At 36.3% G+C, this 16,397-nt stretch overlaps 1 pseudogene; it reads right to left on the reverse strand.

Annotated features, from left to right (window-relative positions):
- Nucleotides 1-12,946: 12,946 nt before the first annotated feature.
- On the reverse strand, nucleotides 12,947-13,046 carry LOC115031473 (annotated as a pseudogene).
- Nucleotides 13,047-16,397: the final 3,351 nt, after the last annotated feature.

The following is a 16,397-nucleotide window of genomic DNA, read 5'->3' on the forward strand; positions in this document are numbered from 1 at the left end:
TCTGCTTCCCTAACTAATGCAGTCTCAGGTCCCGCGCTCAATTGGATTGGAGCAGAAGCTGTGTTCCACTCACCAGAAGTCTTAAGATCCTGTGGCGTGTGTTGTGGGTAGCTGGCGAGTGTCAGCCGACCCTGCGCCCTAGCTACCCTGGTGCTTTTCTGACCGGAAGAGGCTTGTCGTCAACACAATTCTTAATTGGAAATACTGTTCCTAATTTACTCTTTACTTTGTGGAAAGAAGAAGTAATATAATTAAAAATTGAAACACCTTGTTCTAGTTTGCCCTTTGGTAGCTGTGATAAAACCCTGTCCAAGAGGAACCTGGGGAGGAAAGGATGTATTTGGTTGATATTGCAGTCCATTCTCCAGAAAAACAGGGTAGGAATTCAGAACAGGAACCTAGCAGCAGGAACTAAGTCAGAGATCATGGAGGAAATCTTTTTACTGGATTTCTTTCTATGGCTTTGCTCACTTTGTTTTCATATACAACCCAGCACCACCTACCCTTGGGATCTTTTATAGCTCTTATCTAGTGAGAACCATAGGACCCCCGCAAACACTACAGACTATTGACAATAATATTGGCTAGCATATAATACTCAACTTGGGCCATAGAACATGGAGATAGCAAGTTGACAATAACCTAGAATCCTTGTAGGTACAAGGATTCTCTAGGTACAAGTTGAAAAGTTTTCAAAGTGCTGGAAGGTGCTATGCATGCTTCTGGGAGAAAAGGTAATCACCAATTTTATCGAGTTGTACCATAGAGCTACAGGAAAGATTGGCCTGGTAAGATATGACTGTGGTTGCAATAGTGGCATCAACACCAAGGGTGTAACCAACTACTTTATGCTTTACATGAACTTTAGTCACACTTCACAAGATGACACTCATACTTTACTACTCTATTGTTGGGTCAAAATCTTATAACTAAATAGACTCTAGGTCTTAAGGGAGATCATACTATTATTTATTTTCCTAAGTGGATATAATGTGAAGTTGATTCTCTTGTTACTTTTATGAGCCTCTTAGTCCTGGACTTTTAATTACCAACAGGTATATGGATATGCATTATATACATGCATTTCATATGCATATATAATATACTGAGTGTCTCTATGTATCTAGGTTTATAATGATGAGTTGCTGGGAAGGGTAATTTTTAATCTGTCAAAATATTCACATTTATTATTATATTTCATGTTCTACTAAGTTTGCAAAACTTCATTTCTTGCTACAAAAATTTCCTTCTGCACATTTATTTTAGTACATTATTTGGAATGAAATTTTAATCCAGAATTCTGAGTCTTAACTCAGAATTTTAAATAACTCAATTTAGTTGGATAAAGTTACATTATGCACCAAATAGTACAAAGAAGAAGCCGATTTTGTCAGCAATGGCTACAACACTTTACCCTGTTAAATGTCACACTTAGACTAGGTAATTGGAAGTGAAAAAGACTGACTCTGGAAAGAACAGACACAAATTAAGGAGAATGTACTGATTTCTGATGTAATAGATGGCCATATGATAGAACTGTTTTTATTTATATAAAATGAATCCAAAGTACTTTATTTGACAGAATTACCTTTGAATGGTCCAACTATTAAATGAACGAAGTATTGTTAATTCAAAGCAAATGTTACTTGTTATTGGAATATAACTATCCTAGCTCATAGGGGTATGTTTAAATTTTATAACATATTTCATTTTTTGATCAATGTGTATTAGATTTGTACAACTAGGGAGGGAGAGAGAGAGAGGGAGACCTGGTTGAATCATGGGCAGTCTGTAATTCCAAAAATCTAAATCATTTTAGAGGCATGTTTTCTCATCTCTTTCATGGACAGAATTATACAAAGTCAGTATCTGCTGTAAGTCACGTGTTCTGAGGCTGTGCCTCAATCTTTGCAGGTTTCATATACAGGTTCACATACATCACATACATATATACATTCTCCATCTTCCAGACTTTTGAGCACTGCCTGGGCCAAGTAGAAAAAAAAAACATGAGCTGGGAATTGCTTGAAAATTGTTCAGTTATAGCATTTGCCTTAAGGACTTCAAACTACAATGAGTAACTAAGACATAAGTATTATTGTTTTTACCCACATTCCCATTTCATAATCAAGAACAATTACACATTTTAACACTTAAAGGCAGAGACAACAGCAAGGACAGATTAGAACTTCGCAGTTTAGCCTATATGGTAAGTTAGTCTTGTAAGTTAATTCGGGTTTGTCATCCAGGTTCATGAACTTCAGAAAAGCTGAAGTTCATGACTTACTGAAGAGCATGCCACTGCTTCACCAATAGAAAACTAATAATATATTAGTGTTATTATCAGGGAAGCTGCACATAAAAATGGCTAATATGACTCATAGCAAAAGGTGATAATTTAACATTATAGCCATTTTACAGCTTTTATTTAACTATAAAAATTAAGAATATGCTGTTTATTCTCAATGTACTTTGTTCTGGGGTGTACGTAGTATGACAGTTTAAAAACAGATGTAAACTTTTAGGCATACAACTCCAGCTGACAATGATAGGTTGGATGAAGCAAGTTGATGGAGTAGTGCAATTAAAGATGCTTAAATGTAACAAGCTATGTGAGAGCACGAGTGACAGACATATTGTCATGACAAGAGTAGTTGGGCACAACTATATATAAGTATGTTCAAGTATAATACATCCTTATAACAGCACTATGAGACACATTATCCTATTCCCTTGTATAAGTAAGTAAGCAAGCAAGTGAGTAAATAAATAAATAAATAAATAAGATCAGACAATAAGCAAATATCAAACAGTGAATACAGGATCTGAAGCTAGCATGAATCCTGAGCCCAATCTTCAAACCATGATCTATTCCATTTGTATACTGTGAGTAAAGGACTATCCCTGAAAGACGGAAAGGGAAAGATAGTAGATATACGATGATCTACTACCAGCCTATTTATGTATTTATAAATTGAGCCCTAGAGTGTATCTTATAGAAAGTATTACACAAGAAGAAAGGAAAAGACAGGGTATTTGTGCAAGCAAGTTCTAGTTTGTATGACACATAAATGAAAGTCTGGTTAGTTTTATTTTCTCAGGTAATTCTGGAATTGGATGTAAGTAACAGGTGAAAATGCAGTTTTGTGTAATCGAGCAAAGGAAAAAAATGTTATATTCTTGATAAAATTCATCTCCAAAGAGCAGACAGAGCAGGCTTGCCAATGGTGGTAAGAATGAACTTGAAGTCTGTGACTATGGATTTGGAATAAAATCATCTGATTCCCTCTGATCTCTCTTAAGCTACATATTTAAGTGTTGACAGGGAGGAGGCAGGTTGGGTTTTTCCAGAGCCAAGGAATTGCCAAGGCAGTTGGCACAGTGAAGGGAAAGATGGTGTCAAAAGTGTTGTGGATCCTTATAATGGACAGATTGCTTGAAGCAGATGCCCATCTACTGTTCTGACCAATAACATGAATGACATCATCAGTGACAACAGGGCAGCCAATGCACAGTGAGAACATGATGGAATATATGATTATGAGACAGGGGTCTAAACAAGAAACCATGGAATATGCTGTGATCTCTTAATGGGAAATTGAAAGATTTTTAATTGAAGCAGTTTATAGTTATGACCTAGACTATGATCACTATAGATAAATCTGGGCTAAAATGAAGAGAAATTAAAAGGGTCTCAGAGTAACCAAGTGCTGAAAGGACAGAGTTAATGATTCATAGGACACAAGGAAATTGTGCATGTCATTGACATGTTCATCTTTCTTCATGGTAAAGGGATGCAGAGACCTCTGAAAGCTTTGATACAGCCAACTCTAATTAAATAAAACACTGTTTACTATTGTAACAGAAAGGGTTGATTAAGCATATAGACGAATTCATTTCACAAAAATACAATATCATCTCTTCTTCTCTTCCCTGGAGGGTATCACTCCCAAACCTTATGTTCACACAAAGCCACTTCAGCCTGAGAAATAAAGTGTAACTTTAAAAGTCACCAATTCAGCCTCAGAAAGTAAGTGTAACTTTAAAACTGAAGCTACAGATTCAAAATGGAAAACAAAAAGTCAGTAGAATATTGTGGAGTCCTTGACTGTCTCTGCCCACAGGTCCTAGTTTTGTTCATCATCTCATGAGGAAGCCTCTTAGAGATGTCAGCTCCCAAGCACGAAGCATCTCTGCTCTAGCCTGGTAGTGGTCCTCTTTCCAAACCATCCTTCCTTATTTGAAATAGCTTATTTGAAACTTCTGTTAAGAAATTCCATTTTGGCTTCTTTATGCTAGGAAATCCCACCCTGGATTACCTTTTTACCAACTGTCTATATGCTTTCAAACTTACAAACAGCGAACTATGAAAGAAGAGCAGTAACTTTCAGCAGAACATCAGTTGGAACTGTCTGTATACCCTACTTATTATAAACCACCAGCCAAACAAACACAGCTGGATACAACAAGTTATGAAAGTAGGTCTAGATGGAAATACCTCGGGTACCCAGTGAGATCTGATTCCTCTGTACCTATGGTGCAAAGTGATTACTATACCATCCACAATAGAATAAATTGCCTCTTGTTGCTCAGAAGATCCACAACTTGCTTGCTGGAAGCAAGCATATGTATATGCTACATATAGTTCAAAGATCCTAAAATTTAACACTTCAGATCCTGATCAATTTTAATCAAATCTAGTTCCTCATTTGGGGTCATGGTGAAGCCATCGATTGCATAATGTTATTCCCACCAAATTAGCTGGTTCACCTAGTCCTGGGTTGTGATAGGTGTTCCTGAAGTGAAGTTTATTTATTAGATTTGCACAGCATTGTGTGTGCATTGGCTATTTCCTGAATATGTATGGTGAATTCATTAGTATCTCTTCCTGGTACAGTTGAAGTCTATATGGATCTTTTTGAAATCTATGTTAGCCCACTGGCAAACATTCATGGATAAATCTATCATCTGCTATTCTGTAAACAATATTGATCAGAGCCTTCTCTGCATTTCTGACTATTCTCAAAATAGTGAAGTCAGAACTCCGCATTGTCTGTTTTGAACTCTTTCAGAGTAGTAGAAACCAGCTAATATATGGTACATGGCAAAAAAAAATATGCTGGTATGCTGAATAATTTTTGTCAAATTGACAAAAGATAGGGTTGTCTGGAAAAGGGACCCTCAACTAAGAAAATGCCTTCACAAGGTGGGAGATATATGTAGCTCAAGGCCATAAACTGTACCAGGAATGGGGTACATAAAGCCGACATTGTTATCTTGAAGAGGCATTACAGAAGGACTTTGAAACTCTGGGCTGGAAAAGGCATTGCATACTTAAGCCTGATTGACTATTCTGTGGGAACCTAAAAGAGAAGAATGCTCAGAGAAAAGCAGATGATGGGAGCCTAGCTTGTAAAGTTTCAGAGGGAAGCAAGGACTCCATGGGGATGTTTATATGGTATTTTAGATTTAGAATTTATGGTTTCTGGCTAGCTGGGGCTAAGCATTAGCTGTGTTTTAAAAAACACCATAAAATCTTCCAGTAATATTTTCTGTTGGTCAGCACCCAGAAGCTGAGGAAGCCAAGGCTGTATCTCATGCCAGCACCTAATCTTGGTAATATGTAAGAATCTTGGAGGTGCTACTGGTTTTGGGAGAATAGAAGTTGTAGTCTTGAAGGGAGTCATTGAAAGAAGCAGCAGCATGGTACCCTGTGACATAGGTGGAGACCTTGAAGGATAGCCATAGTAGGCCATTGTTGAGGGTGCAGCCTCAGGTGCAGTAGAGACTACAGGCTACTGGAGATTCCAGAACTGTAGGACATCTGCTGCTTTGGCAGAGCCAGATATGAGAGTACCCCAACTCTTGGGAGAGCAGAAGACTGGGAGTGAATCCCAGACATCAGATACCAAGTTATTTACTTGTTGGAATTTGGATTTGCTTTGATTGATTTCTCTTGTCTCTGCATCCTGCATGCTGTAATTAAAGGTATTCACCACCATGCCTGATTGTATATTATTGTTTATCACAGCAATAAAAAGTAAATGATGGACAGCTGAGCTTTAAGCTCTTGCTTTCTTTTCTCCTTGAGGAAGTGTAATTGATCTGAAGCCCTCTGGGGATCGAGTGTGGGTCCTTGTTCTTCCAAAGGTAGAGTTGCTGAAGCTTTCAAATTCACTATTATGCATCCTGGTTGGTGCTAGTTCTCCTCTGAAAGAGACACAGACAGCTCCTTTCTATGATGCTTCCCAGAATTCACTGCTGTGACAGTATTTACTTATTTAGAGAGAGAGAGAGAGAGAGAGAGAGAGAGAGAGAGAGAGAGAGAGAGAGAGGCAGGCCAGCACAAATCACAAATGAGAAAGTCAGAAGATAACTTTCAGCTGATGGGCAAGATGGCAGGTGATTCTCCCACATCTTCCTACATCTTGCCTTGAGTGTACTGGTCCTGCTGGTATGAAGTCTAACAGTCCTCTGAAGGGGGAGTGAGGGTGATTATAGGTAAAACAGAAAGACTTAGAGTCAAAAATTAGAAATCCGGAGGGCTACATGTCTATACCATGTCAACCCTGAATGTATTCTCATAGCCTTTATATTCTTTTCAGTATCGTGGGAAACAACATTTCAAGATAGTAAAGACAATGGCTGATGGACATAGGCTATATGTTTCCATCTGGAAACCTCCTTGTTCCATTCCCCATGATTAATAGAACATTCAGTCCTTTGCCTTGAACTTTGAGTGCATCCCCTCTTATTGTTCCATGTGTCAGCAGGCCAGGAAATTTGCCAGCAGACCTGGACCTACCTTGACTCTTCCTGATAGGCAGGCTTTCACAGATGCAGGTAAAAATGTCACCTGACGCATGAATGCTGGGATTACAGATGTGTGCTACCACATGCAGTTTTTACATGGGTCCTGCAGATTGAATGCATGTCATTTAGCTTTCACAGCAAGCAGCCTTACTCCAGAGTCATTTCCAGGTCCAGCCAACTCTATATATGAATCCCATAACTGAATCCAGTGGCCCACATTATCTTCTACATTACCAGTAAAAATTAGACTTATGGTTGTATTTATGTTTTGAAAGAAAAAAAAGAAACATTATAGCGCTCTCTCTTCAATAGACCTGGGAAGTGGCACTTATTTTGAGGAAATGCCGGCCTGGTTGACCAGTTAACTGGCAGCAGTCCCGCTGAGGAAGCTGCCTTATACAGGTGTTCCACTTTGCATCATTTTCTTAACAGGAACAAGATTACTTTGAGTTACTAATTATTATAACTATGTACTGTTAAAAAAAACTAAGGTTTAGAGAAACTTAAGGTTTTTCTTTTCTGGAGATATCCAGATTTCCAGACTTACTACTTTCTTTCTGTCTTTCTGTCTTTCTTTCTTTCTTTCTTTCTTTCTTTCTTTCTTTCTTTCTTTCTTTCTTTCTTTCTTTCTTTCTTTCTTTCTTTCTTTTTTCTTTCTTTCTTTCTTTCTTTCTCTCTCTCTTTCTTTCTTTCTTTCTTTCTTTCTAGATATTTCTCTAAGTCATTTTAATTCTAATACTTATGTCAACATTTACTTTTATAAACAGCATAAAATCACTCATGTTATAAAAGAATCATTCCTTCATCTAGAATGGGAGAGAAATGTAGACACTGCAAGCAGGAAACAGGAAAAGGGAATACCTCAGGGTTTGCCTCCGATGGTTTGCAATGACCAAGATACACTACTATAGCTTCCAGAGCATCTTTGTGCGAGTGCTGATGTGTGTGTGTATGGGCACCTGTACATGTTGTGGACTGAGAGGACATCTTCAGGCACTGGTCCTCACCTCCTAACTTGGGACGGTTTCTTGTTTGCTGCTGAAGGCCATCAAGCTAGCTGGTCCATGGTGAAGTTTTCTTTCTCAGACATGCTATTTTCAAAAAGCACTTGAGACACATCACTCCAGATAGTGTGACTGCTCTAAGAAAAGTGGTACCTTGACGTAATTTCAGGAAAATCACATTGCTGTACAAGGGTTCAGGCTGTTCATTGCATTGCTAATTATTTTATTTTTAATAGTTCCTTAATAACAAAATTTGATGATAATGATATTGACAGTTTGTTTATATTATATATGGTCAATATTATTTTAACATAACAATTGTAAACTATAGTTGCAAATTCCTGGGCCTTCCTCACTTCAATGGGTAGGGCCTGCATTATTCTCCTTGAATCTTAACTTGTTAATAACAAGTCTACTGCAGCTAGATTAATATATTATTTTCACACTGTGTCTGGAACAAACTTCCAGAACTTCGGTGGTTTAAAATAACATGAATTCATTAGCTTAAAGTTCAGCCTTTCAGAGTTCAAATTACTTTTCCTGGGCTAACCTCAGTATTCCTCCTGGAAGATGGAAGGTGAAGCAGCGACCATGGTTTGTTGCTTCTAGGGGTCTTTCTTCCTTGTTATGTCGTTCTTCCTACTTTGTTCGGTTTGCCCCTCTGATCTCTGCTTCCATTTCACTTTCCTCTGCTGTCTCTGGCCTCTTGCCTTTTTCTTGTTAGAACCTTTGTGATCATATCAGCACTCCTATAATTAACTCAAAGCAATCTCCCCATGCCAAGGGCCTTCTTTAATCATATCGGTAGATTTGGCCTTGCAATATTAAAGCAATATATTCATCACAGATCTTCTGGCTTGAAGGGGTCTGGTAGCCAGCCTAGCTGAGTTGGAAAAGGTTATACACATTTGCACGCTCTGCTTGATTTTCTCACGGAAGGATGGCTATTGAGCTTAAAAAGCCACTGAAGTGTGTTACAGACAGCAGCTCACCTGAGCTGTGAGTTGACTGTCAGGACCAATTACGTGTGTGAGGAAGCCATTTTAGATGTCCATCCTAGCATCTTCCATCTCCCTCAGTCCATCTCTGACTGCCCCTGCAAGCTGTCAAAAGGGTTAAAATAGTAAGTAATATGCTTTGAACCCAGCGCAACTTTTCACATTACTGTACAAAAGAAACACAGATTCACCTGATTCTCTTTGGACTCTTGATCTTACTGCTATGCTTCCAAGAAGCCCATACTAGCTTGCATGAAGAGATCACAGCAGGAAGTCATGAGTAAATGTTTTAGCTGACATCTCAGCTGTAATTTCAGTAGACAGTCAGCACTAATCACTCAATTTGGGAATGAAGACTCTTCCACATGATTCTAAGTTTCCCCCTCCCAGCCTTTACATCTTCCCAATGGGGCCTGAGAGTTTGTGGGTCAGAAGCTAGCCAGCCCTCCTTGGTCCTGTATAAACTGCTGTCCACAGAATCCAAGTGCCTTACAAAACAGCCATCTTATTACACTAAATTTGGAGGTAATTTTGTACAAGGAATAGTTGTTACTCATAGAAAGTCAACCCCAAAAGTCAAGAGTATAAAAGAAACTTTTCTCAGTAGATTTTTCTCATGCATGTGAGAATAATTAAGAAAATCACTGGCAAATGTATTATTTCTTTGTTATAAAAACAATACTTCATTCAGTTTGTTATTGAATGCTGTCATTTTAAAATGTTGTGCTTAATATTGAAAGCTATAGAATTCAGGGTGTAATATATGCATTGAAGTTAATATTTTATGACCACTATTCATATACAAAAATAAATTATAGCAGTCAGTCCAAGAATACTGTAACATACAACTTACTTTTTTCTATTTATCATGTTTTATAACACTGAGTCACATTTTCTCCAAAATTGAATAAGAAGTTGCATTTTATACCACTATCGACATTTTTAAGAAATTAAGAGTGAATTAGGCCAGAAATTTTAGCATTTATATTTGTTTCTGATATACACACACTAAAATTTGTTTCTCATAAATATTAGAGCTTGAAAGGAGATATTTCCCTCCATAGTTCCTTTTGATCTTTGCAAGGGGAAACTCAAGGCTTGCCTTTCATGGTCTTTTCTTTTGAATACCACAGGCCATTTCCAAACATCACCAAAAAGCTTTACAAAACTTGTTTATATCCAGACATGAACACTAACTTGATACCAATACCACTAATACATCACAAAAGCATATAAATGCGTGTAGTATTTATTATAAAGAGCAAGATTTCTTAGCATTATGATAAAATAAATGGTAGTACCATTGGTCTATATTTTGTTTCAATGTTCAGTATTAACTCCATGACATAATAGACACATTTTAAAGTATTCATCATCATCATTATTATGTGTGTTGACATGTGCACATATATGCATACATGCCATGGTTTATCTAGAGATCAGAGGATACTTGTGTGAAGTCACATTTATGTGGGTTCTTGAAGTTTAAGCTAGATTTTCAGGTCTGTCATTTCTTTTTACTATCAGGCTTTATTTGGCAGTTTCTAATTCAGTGTTAATATGCTATTCTCCTTTACCCTCTTATCTCACTAGTCCAATGGAACATATGTTATCAATTAATTGTAACTGACATATGTGTAGCAGAGCTAAGCTGAAAAATCCACCCCACTACTGCAGTAAAACAACAGAGTGTGTTGTAGATATTGTTTATTACTCTCATCTTTAATGAACGAAAAAATGTAGGACAGCTAAATTTTTGTTTGACAAAATACTACTTGTTAAACATTGATACCTTCACTGAACTTTCAGTATGAGAATTTAATTTTATGTTTTATATATATATATATATATATATATATATATGCACTTAAAATGTATTCAGTAGAAAAAAATACATTAGACTCTACAGTCTATCCAATAAAACTTATTTTAAATCAATATCTGGAGTGTAATAATATTAATGATGGTTATCATTTGAAGGAGACCTCATATTTGTGAGCTAAGCATATTATTGAGATTTTTCTGTGTTATCTCTGGAATGAAAATTGTAGTACCCTAGACTCCTGTTAATGAACAGATCTTGGGAATGTATACATTTTTTCAAGTTTTATTTTTATTGTGTATATGTGTCAGTCTATAAGAATGTTTAAAAATGTACTTAGTATTTGGCAAAAAACTTTCCAGTGCCTTTCTAAGAGTAGAAGTAGAACCTTGCCATTAAATAAAGAGAACTGTTGCCTCTGGTTTTTGATAACACCAGACACCTAGGATTTTGCAATGATAATTTCTTTGTTTTTATAGATATCAATTTTGCATTCACTTTCCCAGATATCTTTCTCTTTTTCATGGTAGAATCATATGGTGCATTTTCTTTTGAAAATGTTTTTTTTTTCTCAGAATTATCTTCTGGATAGTTATGCACATTAGTGCATAGAGCTAAGGTTCATTTTCATTATAAGAAAAAACTCCATTAAGTGAGGATGCCCTGATTTATTATCCACATGCCTTTGGTTGAAATGCATATTATTTACAGTCTGTGCTCTTTTGAATAGTGGGTCTTACCTAAAACAGTTTTTTAACAGTTCCATAAGAACTGCATGGAAAACTTATGTCAACAGAAATTCCTGCTCCTTGCCCTGTAGTTACTCTTTAGGTCAGTGAGGTCACAATTGTCATGGATGCTGATAGGCCAGGCTGCAATATGATCCAGGAGAGATAACAAAGAAAGGACCTGCTGGGTCAGAAGGAAGGAATATCTTCCATCTTAACCCAGGCCCCAAAGTGACCTATCAGTAGATAATTTGAACTCTGATTCCAGGCAACCAAGATGGATTTGTCTGCCTTCTGATTTTTGAAGGTAACTGGATGTGTTACAGTATTTTATTGAGGCTTCAATCTCTATCTAATTAACGAGATTAAGAATGTGTTAAGGCATCTACTGGTCACTTGACTCTCAACTCTTTCTGTGAGTTTTTCCTTTTCTAAATCTGTCTTTTTCCTACTACTTTCTGCATTTTAAAGAACTTTTAAAATTTTTGACCACCAGTCTTTGTTAGTTACATGTGATTTTTTTTTTTCTTGATAGCCTTGCCTCTCTGTGGCTATTCTTTTTGTTCACTTTATAATATACTTTAGCAATGTGAACATTTACCCTTTGATGTATCATTTAGACAACGTTTTAAATTCACGGGTAAATAAATATTTTGAAAAGTTACTGTTCTTTAACTAATATGTGATGTGGTCACTAATTTTAGGTGTCAAGTTACTAGGGGGAGAGTGGCTATGCAGACACATTTTATGATTTTATTTATGATTAGTACATTTTGTGTCTTTTCTAAGAAATCATTGTTCTCTTTTTTACATATATTCATTCCTGAATATTTGTGACTTTATTAAAATCACCTATAAATGGCTTCATTTCTCTTTCTTTCTTCATAAAATGATATGCCATCTTAGAACTCAATTCTCCTGTACCTTTCTATACAAAGCAAGTCACAAATTCATCTTACATGAGAGGGATCACTTAGATTTACTTCATGATAATTGTAACTACAGTTGTATATTACTAAATAATTGACATATGCTAACATACATGGTAGAGTTCTCTGCTCTTTGACTGCCAATGCAACAGGAATAGCTAACCTCTGCTCCCAATGGCATGCTTTCTCTGTCATGATGGTCTGTGGTCTCCTGGAAATATGTCCATGGGATACATGATAATGGGGACAAAATATCTCAGCAGAGAATAGATGTTGCCTTCCAAAAGGTAGAAAATAACACCAGTGAAATGATCACAACTCTCTTTGATACCACAAGGGTAGAAGTGTTGACTAGCTGTGTAGACACTCTTAAGCAAGCCAGTCTTGTCTTGAATCCTGCTACATCACCACATTCTTCACTGGGGAGGTATTAAACAGTCAAAAGATAGTCCAACAGCAAATAATCAGCATCTGTATGTGAACGATATATATCTCCAAAAGGTCACTTGATAGACACTATTGATTATGTCAAGAGAAATATCCATTAGATAATTTTTGCACACCTGCAAATGGGAGAAATAGAATTATGAACAGTTTCTGAAGACACAATTTTCTTTTTGCCATCATTTGTATTTTTTTAACAATTCAAAGGAGAAATATGGAATTCATGAATTTGTATATCATCCTTACTCAAGCACCATGCTAATCTTCTCTGTGTTGTTCCAATTTTAGTATATATGCTACCAAAGCAAACACAAAACAGTTTCAATTCATGGCTAAAATGTATGCTTTGTAGTTATAAGTATTCAATATATGAATGACATATTTGGTAATGTGATCACGTACTTTGCATGTAATATGTTCAAGGAAAGATTAGCTGTATATACCTATGTGTCATGGAGTGGTTTTTAGAGAAAATGAAGATGACAAACTTATTTCTCACTAAAGTGATGTATTTGTTTCAGTACAAAATAGTTATTTTATCTTTTATATACTTAAAACATATACAGAAAGGAAATCTCTACGTAGCATCTTATTTTCATGAAGAAGTTTATACCTTGAGATAGATATGGAATTTGTTATGCAAGCAAGAAAAGAAAAATGTGAATGAATGAAAAAATATAAGATGGTCAACTGCAAAAGGACTTCTCACATTATGCAAGAAGAGCCAACTTCATTTGCCAAGTCAGGAGATGAAGGTTATAGAGCATAGAGGAATGTGAAGAGGTAGTATGGAGGTTACTTTTATAGTTGTTACCCTGGAAGTAGTAGGCAGTCTTAAGTTCTTATTTTTTGAAGTCTTGGCCAAATAATGATATCAGATTTATGTTTTGAGAATTTCTACAGATGGGAGTAACCTGGTGGATAATTAAATCCTACACAAATGGGTCCAGGTAAGAAATTATGGAAACCTGGAATACAGCAAAAGCAAGAAAAGGGAGGGGGGAGAATAAAAAGTATTTCTGGGAGAGGCGGATTGTCAGGTAAAGATAGAGAAGAAAGGGAGAAGGACAAACCCATGATAACCCTTAAATTTAGGCCAAGAATAATGACACACATCTTTAATCCCAGCATTTAGAAGGCAGAGGCAGGCAGATCTGTGAGTTCAAGGTCAACCTGCTCTACATTGACAGTTACAGACAAGCCAGGCCTCACAATAAGGCTCTGTGTGAAAAGATGTAAGATGTTAGTAGAAATAAACATTAAGGTTAGGTTCTTGACTAGGTACTTTTAGAGAACAGTTACTTACCAAGATGGGGGCTATGTGTGAAAAAATATTGGAAGAAAACGAATAGCAACTTCAGCTTTAGATATTCCGAGGTTGAGCATAACGGGCATGCTGAAGGTTGTGAGATAGTGTGCAGATGAATATGTGTATTCATTGGTTTAGTTAATACACTTTCAAGAACAGAACCAAAGAAATTTCAAGTATTCTTTCTAGAGAAGAGCAGTATCTTATCATGGTAGCCTATTTTATCATTTCAATATTTAAAATGTTATATCTTAGAATTGGCTTTATAATTAGAATGGTCATGTAATAACGTAATAGAATAAGAGCCATACCTATGAAATACTAAATCTACTTCTGCATGAAATGGATTAAGAATAAACTTTGATTTGTTTACTCAGTGTTTAATTTTAATTGAATTTTGAAGGACTAGGAATTAAATCTAAGATCCTACATTAATTTTTTATTACTGTAATAAAACATCACACCCAAGGCAACTCATGGAAAAAACAGGGTTTGTTTTGGGCTTATGATTCCAGAGAGATGTGTCTGTCATTGCAGGGAAGCATAGAAGGTATAGAGGTAGGAACAGGAACTGAGAACTCATATCTTGCACCACAAGTACAAAGCTGAGAGGGTGAAGTAGAAAGGGTGAATCTTTGAACTCTCAAAATTTACTTCTAATGACAAACTCCGAAAGTGCCTAATCTTCCCCCAAAGCATCACTAACTGAAGACCAAGTATTCAAATGCATATTTTTATACAAACAAGTACATACAAGATCACTACCACTACCACATGGTCTCACTCATTAGCTCAGGCTAACCTTGAGTTAGTTATCTATCCCTGGTTATTCTCCAACACCCAATCCTCTTGACTCTATCCATCAAGTACTGGGATGACATGTATGTGCCACCACACATAGACACTTGGATTTTTGCAAGAACAATGAATGATAGACCATGTTTAATACACTGCCATACTTTGAATACTGTCCATACCTTGAATTACAGGTTTTTGAAATAATTCATACATGTTGCTTAGAATAATGGTATTAGTTACTGTCATTTGAAGAAACCACACTATACTCATTTAAAACATCTACTATCTGAATGGGATTTCAGTTACACAACAGCATTAAATTGAACAAAGAAATAAATCTTGAGCATTCTCAATACGTGTAGTCTAATAGCAAAATCTCAAGGGTATAAATTTCCCAATATCTTCTGTATATGTTGGGCAACTTGCACCCACAATTGCTATCCTGAGTTTATCCAAAGCTCTGGGATGTAGCTTAATAGTCAGTGAGACAAAAAGGCAATAATAGGTACAGAAGCTGATGTAGAGTGATTCCTGCCAATTGCGTTTAAACTGGATGGTGTTAACTCTCTAATCAGAAACAGCTTTCCTTCCTCCAACTAAACTACATATGCTTTTTGTGCTTTGGAAGTAAGTGTCCTTAAGTGAAAACTTCATTTTCTAACATTCCCTTCAGGGCTCTGCTTAGCCTCGTAGCATATTATCACCATCTGTTGTTGATCATTTTCATGATGGAACAGGCTTATCTAAGGGCATGTCCTCATTTCCCAGCAGAACAACACTGGTGGAGTTCAGGGCCAGTCTCAAACAGGCTGCAAGGGCTGCAACTGGATACACACAATCAGCACTGGGGCAGCCTGAGGGTCTACCTCTTTGTTGCAGGAGACTAGACATCTTTTTAGCTTTTTTTTCTTTTTTCTATTTAGAATCGGTAACGGTTTCAAGAATAACAGGAATGCAATTCAACTGTTTCATTAAAAAATTAAGAACCCAACTCATTAGTTGTGTATGTACTTAAGTATTTTAGATTTATATATCACATATTGCTTCCTGACACATAGCTGATGAAAAAAATGAAAATATAAATATTTTGTAACTATGAGATATAAGTTGTTTAGTCAAAAAACCAGCTTAGCCACATATACATTGAGGTAAAAGCATAGGTTCAGTGGGAAATCTTGTATATCATTTAACAACTACATACTTCTCCATAGGTCATTTTAATATTTCCCTTGGAGAAATATTTAGTCAAACTATTTGCTCAGTTTTAAAACTGTATTCATTTTCTTGCTACTAGGGTTCATGAAACATTTATTACTTTCTTATCAGACCTATGTTTTTTAATATGTTCTACTTTCTAGGCTGCTTTTTACATGCTGTATTGTCTACATTGCTATAGCTAACTTTTGTAGGAATCTCACTTCTTTATGTTTTTCTGTGCTGCCTGTGCTTTTAGCATCATAGCTAGAAATTAATTGTCAAGATGAATGTTGTAGAGCCTGCTCTTCCAGGACCTTTGTGTTTTTAGGTCTTAAGTGGAAATTTACCATGCTCT

Source organism: Mus caroli, chromosome 6 (assembly GCF_900094665.2).
Source record: "Mus caroli chromosome 6, CAROLI_EIJ_v1.1, whole genome shotgun sequence".
NCBI classification, from domain to species: Eukaryota; Metazoa; Chordata; class Mammalia; order Rodentia; family Muridae; genus Mus; species Mus caroli.